Raw genomic sequence first — 11,388 nt, 5'->3', positions numbered from 1 at the left:
AGAGAGAGAGAGACAGAGAGAGAGAGAGAGAAGCAGAGAGAGAGAGAGACAGAGAGAGAGAGAGAGAGAAGCAGCTTGAGTGGGTGGAGGGAGGAATTTGCCTAGGGGAACTTGTTTGTGGGGAGGCCTGACAGAAAGAAGGCTTGGGATGTAGGCAGTCTCTGGATTAGTGATGAGTACCTTGATAAATCTTATCTCCTGACATCCTAATGATGTTCCAAATAACTATTTTGGTTTTGCCTTTGAGGAAGAGAGTTTATTATATTTTTCAAATCTACCCTAGAAATACACATGCATATTCATAGTGGCTACTATGGATATTGCATTGGCATTACAATCACTAAAAAAAAAATTCTGCTCCAAATATTTTGGGGTGTATGCTACCTATTTTTGTATTTGACCTCCTTGGATAACCTTGAGATATCCTATGCCTAGCAAAGCAATCTGAGTCAAAGAGTCTTGACATGTTAGTCATTTTCTCAGCATAATTTCAAATTGTTTTCCAGAATAATTAGACCAATTTTGAGCTCTGCTAACAGTTTATTAGTGTGCTTAAATTTTCACAGCCCTTCCCTTCCAGCACTGATTATTTCCATCTTTTGTCAGCTTTGCCAATTTGATGAATGGGAGGGAAAACCTCAGAATTGTTTTAATTTGCATTTGTCTTATTTGTGACTTGGAAGAATTCTTATGTTTATTAATACTTTGTAATCCTATAAAGGAATATTTTACATTTTAGGAGAAAAATGACTATTCAGATGAGAATTCCTGAGGACCCAAACTAGGGTTATAGTAGTATATGTTTAGGAATCATCTTCATAGAAGCTGTATTTCAACTGTGGTAATAGATGAGATCACTAATGGATTAAGGAGGCTCTCCTGAGTGAGCCTTGGGGAAAATAATCCTCCTCTATCCCAAGTTTCCCACCAGAAGGCCCCTTCCCAGCCCCCTTGAATTAGTATTTGGTTATGACCTGCTTCAATGACTTAGGAGGAACTCATTTGGCACACCTTAGAAAATCTGAGGCAAACAGCCAGAATTCTGGTGAGTTTTGGTCACTTCATATTTCTCTAAACTAGCTATATGATTCCTTGACAAGATCACCAACCCTTCCTTTTCCCTAACCTTACCTACCTGGAGAGAAAGACCATTATTTCAATATTACTATAAACAAGTTTGTTTTTTTAATGACTTAAAAACACAAAATTCACAAAAGCTTCTGTTCTTTGTAGACCCTTTCATTCGAAATTCTCAGATTTGCTCCTGGTTACAGATTAACTTTGTTTCAAGTTTTATTTGATCATAGCAATTAATTCATACATGTTTGTTTAGTCTTCCCAGCTTATTGCTTGATCAAACATTTATTCTTGTAGCATGTTCAGCTACTGTTAAATACTTTTAAAAATCTGAGATGTCATCGGTAAGGATATCCTTTCTAGTTATGCAAACTATAACCCCTTCTTAATAAAAGGAAACATTCTTTAGGAATGTTACAAAAATAACTGACCAAAATATTTTATGACCAAAATAATTCATCACTTAGAGGCTAACCTTCTCATGATGTCCAAACTTATCTAGGCTAGTCTTCAAAAGGCAGACAATCCATATGGCCTATACTCAGAACATTTCTAGCTTGGTGAGACCACCTTAACCTCAGAATTACACAACAAACATTTATTGAATACCTACTATGTGCAAGTCAGTGTGGATACAAATGTGAAAAAGGAGGATTTCAACAAATGGAGATGTGGAGATAATATATTCCGGATACAAGAGAAAGGACTCCATGAGTATACTGGAGCCAGAATGAGTAGGATGAAATCTGAGAACAGCAAATTGTCCAGTTTGCTTAGAACAGTCACGTATAAAGAAGAAAACAATGAAACAGGTAGAAAAGTGGGCTGGAACCACAAAGGGCAGGCCTTTATTTAAAGGCCAGGTCAAGAGTTTGTATTTTAGCTTATGGGCAATGGAGAACAGCTGGAAGTTTAGGTCAGGCTACTGACAGGATCAGTCCTATAACACTTAAATTAATTTGGCAGTTGTGTGAACTAAGAATGGGAAAGGGGAGAGACCAATTAGGAGGCTATTACAATAATCTAGAAAAATGGAATTTGGGGGTCTTGACTAGGATGGTAGCAGAATTAACGAAGAAAGGGGATTGATAAATATAACATTTTACAAGTTATCTCTTTATATGCAAGGTACTTTACTAATAAGCTGGCATTTTATAAGTAGCTAACATTTATATATCACTGTTTGCAAAAGTGCTTTACATTATATTAGCCTATGTTAACCTCATCACTCAAACCCTTGGTTTTCAGTACTTTCTCTAAATTCTCATAGAATTTATTATCTGGCATTTACCACAATATCTTATATAGTATTTGGGATGTGTTCTGTGGCCCCAACTAGATAATAAGCCCATCAGTCAAATAGTGTTTAAATGCATGTGTGCCAAGCATTGTGATAACCACTGGAGATCCAAATAAAGGCAAAAGATAGTCCCCAGCTCTCAAGGAGTTCACAGCTAATGGGGGAGAAAATATGCAAACAGCTATGCACAAACAAAATAGATGCAAGATAAATTGGATTAATCTCAGATGGAAGCACTAAGATTAAGAAAGACTAGGAAATGCTTTTTGCAGGTAGGTATAACTTTAACTGAGACTTCAAGAAAGTTAGGAGACAGATGAGAAAGGGGGAAAAAGAACATCATTTACCCAAACTGGTAGCAAAACAGAAACCAGAGAAGGTACTCATAGGAAAATAGATATACCACACAATGCAAAGTGAAGGAGCTCTCCCATTGGATCAGCTAAGCTCAACCAAGAGAGTCCTATATCTTCCCTAAATGGCAATTCCCCAAAGTTCTTGGTGTAGCAAGCTGGGGACAGGGTCATCATGGAGACTGCCAGCTTCTTCCCAGTGTCTTTTTATTCAGTAACCTGAAGTGGGGTTGGCATCTTCCATACTATCTCTCAAAACTAGAAGCCAGAAGTGCCTGAAGTCCAAAGATACTCAGTAAATGCTAAGAAACCTCAGGGAAAAATGCAAGACCAACTTAAACCCTCCTCTCAGCAAATCCACCCTGCCCCTCACACTGGCACAGGATGGTGATCTCCACCAATAAGGAGGGAGTGCCATGCCAATGGTCCTTGGAACTAGGATTACACATATTCCCAGGACCTGTGCCTAACAGAAACTCAGGGTTTGCTGAAGTCAATCATGATTGCATATAAGCCATATGAACTAGTCACTGGTTTGGAACTAGTGGACAGAGCTTAGAATCTTGGCTCTGTGCTGCTTGGTATGACCTCGGACAAGTCCTTTCCTCTTTCTGTGCCTCAGTTTCCCTGTCAGTAAAACGATGGGGTCCAGCCAGGACAATCTCTACTAAGGCTCCTCCTAGTTCCAAATACATGGTGATAAGATGCCACAGCTTTTTCCTTGTAGTCATGGGCTGGCCAGGTAAGTAGCCACTGTAGTATAATACAGAGAACCTCAGTGAGGAATCTGGAGAGAAGAGGGTGCTTTAGTAACAAAAGAGGGATCCCAAGAAGGGGGGAGCCAGAGCACACCAAATCCCTATTCTAGGGCTGTCAGCCTTTCCAAGGCAGTGAGGCCCAAGCTTTTCCCTAGACTGCCTAACTGCTGTGGGCAAGCTGCATATACCCAAAAAACACTTATGTCAGTTAGAGTGGGTTGCCTCCCCCAATGAGATGGGGTACTACAATTTTCCTTCAAGCCCCTGGGGCAGTCCTGCCAAGGCCAGACTGTAAGAGGAGAATGAAGGTAGGAGGGGAGAGACAAGCTCTTCCTGCCCAGTTTGGTTCCATTAAGGCCTTTGAAGGAGGGATAAGGGGCCTGGAGGCCTAGAAGCTTCTGGTCTAGAAAGGTCCCAAGGATTTTTGGCCTTCCCAGGGAGGAATAAAGCAGATGAAGGAACCTTATGAGAAGAAGGTTTATTTGGAGGGTAAGAATCAGAAATTTAGATCTGGAACAGATTTTTGATGTCACTGAGGCCAGACTTGTCCCTCCGTCAGGAAGTTTACCTATGCTCACACTCATTGTTGATCCTAGACCACAAGTGTTTTGGATCCCTGGAATAGTGCTCTTTTCAGCTCCCTAATAGGCCCTGTGCCCTTGTCAATGGGGATAAAACAAAAGGACTTAGTGGAAGTTTCAGCAAGAACTGAGTACACAAGAATTTTACTAGGACTAAAGACGGAACATAATATCAGAAGATGCTATTGAGGGACTGAGGAATCTGCTTCTGGGATTCAGGAGAGATACTTGGGAGTATTTAAAATGAGCTAAAGCAGAGGGATGAATTATCAATTTCTCTTATACCCAGATTTTAAGATAATATCTGTTAGTCCTTCCAGAAGGAATTCTTAATAATTTCTTAATTGTGTTTTGCTTTCTGCTCGATGATAAACCGATTACAGTGAAAACATTACTACAAACAAGTACAAGAGCATCTGAGATAATATTCATTTCTGAATTTAATTTGGATTTCAACATTAATCCAAAATGTTACAAATTTTGTAACTACAAAAAACTACAAAAAGCAGCTACAAAAACAATTCAAGAAATGCTAAGGGATCAGCTGTTTGGGATACTAAGTACTCTAAAGGAACTGAGAGAAGACATGATTTCAGTCAGAAATATGTAAGGAGATAAGGAGAAATTACACAGGAATGAATATCATCATGGAAAAAATACTGGTAGAAACAGAAAAATGGGATTTGATGCAGTAGAACAAAAAATGGATAACAAAAAACAAGTTAAAGAACAAGTCTAGGATGTAACAAATCTAGAAAACCAATTGATACCAGTACAAGAAAAAGTGTCCAACCCTCAGAAGACCAAAACTTCATAATAATTAGCTCTCCAGAGGACAATGATAAGGAAAAGGACCTGAAGAAATAATTCAAGAAAATTTCCCAGAATTAATAACATATTGCAATAAGAAAAAAACTCAGAATCTGTAATGGCAAGCAAAGATGTACTTAGTGCCTTGTTTCAGTTATTTAATTATTTAGCACCTTGTTTCAGTTCAAGTTTCTTTTGAGCCTTGCCCATGATTATATCAAGTCTTTGTTAAGAAACACGACTTGTGAAATCCACAGTGGGAAGGACTTGCCAAAGACAGGAACAGGAAGGACGTAAGAAATGGGTGGAACAGGGAGGAGCTAATGACCATATATAAGGAGAAGTCCAAGTTGGGAAAGAGCAGAACTGAGAAGGGAACCCTTGTGGTGGCAGAGTTGAGGAGAAAACTTGTGGTATCCAGGCATTCAGTTTGTCTGTGTTGATTTGTGTTTGTAATGCTTTGAACAGAAGCCCCAGGACCTTACTGGAAGCCCTGAAAGAGGATTTTCTTATTGCCTGTTTACAGAAGTCCTGGAGGAGGGTTTCAGAGGTCCTGGGACTTTACTGATGATTTATATTGAATTCTCAGACTTTGTGGGTCTGTGTTGATTTCACAGGCAGAAAGTGAATTGATGATGGTGTTGGCAGTGTGCATAAATGTTATTGTGGCTCTGTTAAACTTTGTCTTCCTAGAAACAGAAACTGTGAAGGACTTGAGATGGACTGGACACTGTGAGCTTCAATATGGAACAGGAACTGGATGAGGAACTAGACAAGGAGCTGGACGAGAAGCTGAGAGCTGCCTACCTGTGAATCCAGGTGACAGTTGGGTAGATTGAGGCAGGAGCTGGACCCATGGAAGAGGAGCCATGGAATTTGGGAGCCAGCCTCCAGTCAAGATGAAAAGACCTTTTCTTGGGTATTTAGTACTGACTGAGAAGATCATGATTTACTGTGGCCTAAGGGTGGGAGAACTTTGTACTCTGTACCTTGTACCTCTTAAGGATGATTGAGTTAAGGATAACTGGAAACTAATTTCCAATCAAGAAGAAAGAGACTTTTTTTTTTGGAGGGCAATTGGGGTTAAGTAACTTGCCCAAGGTCACACGGCTAGTTTTGTGTGTGTGTGTGTGTGTGTGTGTGTGTGTGTGTGTTAAGTGTCTGAGGCCAGATCCAAACTCGGGTCCTTCTGACTCCAGACCAGTGCTCTACGCACTGCGCCACCTAGCCACCCCAAGAAAGAGACTTTTTGACTGAGAGATTAAGACAATGTGATCTAGGGGTGGAGAACGTTGACCTTTGTGTCCCTTAAGGAGGCTTGCTCCTTAAGGATGGCTGAGTTAAGGACTTACTGAATTATATCTTTTGTTTAAAACTATGTGGCCACTTTGGTGAAAACTATTTGGCCACTTTAGTGATAAACTGTTATGTTATATCATTGTGAATGCTGTACTTTGGTTTCTGTGAATGTTTTGCTTTAGTTTACTGCTAAATAAATAGAGAGTTCACTATACTATGTGATAAGAACCTTAAAGCTGTTCATAACAGCAGTCCTCTGGAAAGCTACTAGAGGTTGACTTTACAGAGTCCTAATAAGAAACCTAAAATTCAAGTCTCCGAGGTGCATCAAACTCCAGAAAGTACCAGTCAGTATTTCTTAAGACTTTACAGTTAAAACAACAGAAGAATAGGACAATTGGTAAAAAAAAATATATATATATATATATATATATATATATATATATATATATACATACATACTTAAAACTAAGAGCTGTGGATTTGGTTCCTAGAATCAACTTTCCTGCAAACTTCAGCCTTCTTTGGGAAGGCAGAAGAATAACACCTGAAAACTTACAACCCTTCAAAGAATTCTGTGACAAAGGACTTCAACTGAAAAGAACTAAGTTTAAAGAGATGCAGCAATATTTCCTTTAGGTGATTAAGTAGTTAAAGATATTAAACAAAAGGTTTTTAAAAAACATACTGATAACTATAGTTGTAATTATAAATCAGAATTTACAAACCTCTAACAGAGAAATGTAACAGTACTGTATTGGCTTCAATTCAGTTCAGTAAACATTAAATTCCTACTTGGTACAGAAATGCCAGATGAGACAGGTCCCCTTGAAATTACAGTTGAGTAAAAATAATATTTATCATAGTAATTTTGAAATTTAAAAAAGTGGGCAAAAGATTTAAAAGTTTAAGGACAATGGATGGAGGGGATAGATATATTTGGAAATATATGTGATGTAAGAACAAAAAATATCTAAACTTTTAAAGAGAGGCTAAGGAAAGAAAGAATCTTCAGTGTGATACCTTTATCTTGGTGTTGAAACTGAAGGTAGATCAGGGTGGAGAGAGAGATAAGCTAAATCTGACATATGTAACACTAAATACTATGGATTCAGTAACTAATTGCCTATAAGAAACATATCTAGGGGCAGCCAGGTAGTACATTGAGTAAGAGCACTGGCTCCAGTGTTGGGATGACCTGGAGATCGAATCCTGGGCTCAGACATTCAGCACCACACCCAGAAATAACTGGCCGTGTAACCTTGAGCAAGTTACTTAACCCCGATTGCTTAAGAAATAAAAATAAATAAAAAAAGAAACATATCTAAAACAAAAATATATGAAGATTAAGACTATATAAGATGGACTAAAATTTATCATTATGTGGCCATTTCAGAAAAAGGAGCAACAATGATTACAGCAGATAAATCCAAAATGGAAAAGTTAAGAAAAAGAAGAATATTAGATTATGGCAAAAGCAAATTTTTAAAAAATCTGACAAGATGAACTTTTTATGCCCCAAATAACAAGGTAAGCTGAAAAGCCAAAAATCTGAGTAGAAACCATAGTTTCTATGTGTGCATTTCTTAATTATTTAATAACACAGAATATGCACACTTTATAAACACAAGACAAATCAGACAAGTTTATTGAATAAATAGTAATTCTTACGTCTAAAGAGAGAAATGTGGAAAAACACATTTATCTTAAGTATATGTACCATTTGCAAAAATTGTTTGTAACACACAGACGTGGAAGTTCTGATTAAATTTGAAAAGGCTCCATACTTAGCAGACAATAAAATATACTGAAACTCCTGTTTTTTAACCTGGGTTCTTGACCTTGATTTTTTTTTTTAGGAATTTTGATAACTATTTCGATATAATTTCCTTTGTAATCCTATATTTGTTTTTATATATTTATAAACATTTTTTTGAAAAGGCATCTATAGGCTCCAACAGGCTGCTAAAGGTGAAAAGGGAGTACATTCTAGGCATGGGATCCTGCAAAGGCTTGGAGATGATATATGGAATATTATGTGAGAGACAGAAAGTCAGTTTAATTGACCAAAATGTATAATAATGTATAAGGCTGGAAAAATTGAAGCTAGGCTGTTAAAAATTTTTAATGCTTAAAGAGAAGTTTGTCTTTGATCCTGGAGATAACGGGGAGCTAGTGGAGTTTACTGAGAGTTTACAATGATATAGCCAGATCCATGCTTTTGGAAAATCACTTTGACCTAACAGAAACAAACTGGGCCAAAGGAAATTAGATAAAGAGATATAATGTAAGGAAAAAATGGAAAAAGAAAAATCAAGAATAAAAAAATGCATTTCGTTTTGGCATAGTATTTTAAAATCTATTAAATTGGGAAACCTAAGAATCAAATTTTCATAAAGACAAATTTAATAAACATCAACTAATTTAATAATAGGAATACAGACTACCAAAGTTAGAAATAGAGAAGAGAGGACAATTTAAGAGAGATTTTTAAGGGATGTAATGCTTACAGCTATGCGCCATCTCCAGTCATCCTGATCTATATCTTGCCACTGGGCCTGATGGCTCCAGAGGAAAAAGTGACAGCCAGTGACTTTGCACAGCCCTCCCTCATTTAAATCCAATTTGCTTGTAAGTCATAGCATCACCTCTCTGATGTCATGGTACTCTTCAAGAACAACGGACAAACAACAACATGAAGGATACAACATAGTAAAATTGTCAGTGGTCTCTGAATTAGTTTGTAGAAATAATAACTACTAAATATCAATGGGTTATATTCTAGAAATGGATAAAAAGACTTTATATGGGAGAAAAATGGGCAAGAACAAATGAAGTATTTTGAAATATGTAATAGTGACAAAACAGTTCTAGTGGGGCTACAGAGATCAAGGTATATTCACATACTGCAAATATGTGCTGTCTTTTGGAAAACAATCCGATAATCATAAGATTTGCAAAACACCTTACAAGCACTCTGTATACAGGTTGTCCCAAAAGTCTTAGTACAGTTTTCAGCTTTAATGGTTATTATATTTAAGTTTTTAACATCTTAAATCTTCACTAAGACTTTTGGAACACTTTATTAGAGTGCCACAAAACCCTATAAGGGAGGTAGTACACACATTATTTCCCTTTTACAGATTAAGAAACAGCATCAGAGAGGTCAAATTAATTGTTGGTGGGCACATAGTTAAAAAGTGTAAGAGGCAGGATTTGGATCTAGGTTTTCTTGATTCCAAGTCCAACATAATATCCATTATGCTACTGTCCCTCTCAGTACTCTCTGACCTAGAAATGCCCATGCTGAGAATGTAGCTGAAAGTTATATATTTTTTAAAACGACTATCTTACAAATGTATCATCAACCACATTTGTAAAATAATATATTGTAAGCTAATTTTCATTTTTCATAATCTAGAATATTTCATTTTTATAAATTTTTTAAAAATAAGTAGCTTGTAAAATAATTTGTAAAGAAACATAAAATTATTTTATAACCTAGAAACAACCCAAATACTAAATGTTTTAGGGAATGAAGGAAGAAATTGTTAATGTAATAGAACACTATATTGCCATTAAAAAAATTTTTAAATGAAGAATATTAAGAAACATAGATAAATAAGATAATAGTGAAAAATGTAGAACCAGAATTGTATACCATTGCCTATGACTAAGTATTTGAATACTTTTACAAATACAGATGTGAATGGCTAAGCTGAGAAAAAAAGGACATAGAAGGAAAAATTCATGAGTTACTGGGTTTTGTATGTTAATATATGTCAGGCTCCTATTGCTGGGACTAAAGGGGCTTTGCAGAACAATTAGACAAGCTAGTCCATGCTAAAAGGGGAAGAAAAATAGAGCAGCTAAGGAACAATCCTTTACAGAGTCAGGACTGATACCTCCAAACCAGGAGCCCACCCACCCCCATCCTCCTCATACTGAAGCTAGATCCAGAACCTTGAAAGCTGGGCTGCAAAGGGGGCAGGGACAGAATATAAATAAGAATGTTACTGTAAAGAAAGTATATTCCCCCTTAGAGGAGAAAGAAGTTCAGGGAAGGAGAAAATGAAGATGCCTTGCCCTGAGCACAGCTCATGCATATTTGGTCCATACCATCCTGGCTCAGCAACCTTTCCATGATTGCTGGTGAACTACCCTCTGTTCCCCATAGGTGGTAGAACTGATGGGGTGCTTGGAATCTATGTATGTAATATCAGTTTGTAACATCAGTTTGTTAAACCAGTCTGTAAAATCACATTCCCCCCTCCAGCCTCAGAGCATTAACTCTGCCCCTTCCCCCTGCCAGCACTCTGCCTAGCAACAATTCATGAACTGTTTATCTCCCCCTAGTATAGTGGCCAGCTGCACCTATGAATCCTTCAATACACTATCTGTAGGTTAACTCAGCCAATTATACACATCCTGAATCCCCATTAGCTTTGGTTCCCAACATCCATCTTGTCAAACATGACACTGATGGGTGGCAGACTAGGCACTTCTCAGTCAGCCCTGACCACTAGCTGACTTAGTTACATTTCAAGCCTAAAAATCACACTCCAGGTAGCCCCACCTTGGACTATTTCCCAGTGAATTATGGGCAATATGCCTTCGAAGTTGATATTAAAAGTGCATGTTCCTTTAAGCACTGACAACGCCTTATCTCCTCCCTAATTCCACCCTTACTCACCTAGTTAGCATAGTTGATATCTGATTTACTGTTGTGACTCCTTAAAAACTATACCTATGACTTCTTTAAGTTTGCAGGTTCCCTAAGAACCCCTGCCTGCTACAAAGCGTAACAATAAACTTTTACAATCCTGACACAAAAGATTGCTTGGGCCTAGTAAATTCCTTCCAGATTGCAAACTCAGGGACTCTGGTCATTGGAGTCCCTGTAACACCTATCGCCCCCTCATCAGAACCTCTCTTTCTGCCAGTTAAAAGGGTCTTCAGCCATGGCAGGAAGAGGGAGTCCATATGGTCTCAAACTGCTGAGTTATGCCTTCAGGGCAGTCCAGGGTCAGGACAGTCTGCTTGCTCAGGTGTCATGTCAGAAGAGCTCAGCTGTTTTATTTTGTTTCTACAGGGAGGTCAGAGTCTGTTCAGGAGGTCTGATTGGTTTCCTATCCCAGCATTCACAAAAAAGGAGACACTAGTTGAGAAGGGGCCTCCCAAATCAGGAAATGCAAGGAGAAATGTTGATT

The sequence above is a fragment of the Petaurus breviceps genome, unplaced genomic scaffold (genome assembly GCF_028583685.1).
Source record: "Petaurus breviceps papuanus isolate PSGF00001 unplaced genomic scaffold, PetGlider_PUasm1.0 90778, whole genome shotgun sequence".
NCBI lineage: Eukaryota > Metazoa > Chordata > Mammalia > Diprotodontia > Petauridae > Petaurus > Petaurus breviceps.
The sequence above is the reverse complement of the archived record's forward strand: the minus strand, read 5'-3'. Positions refer to the sequence as shown.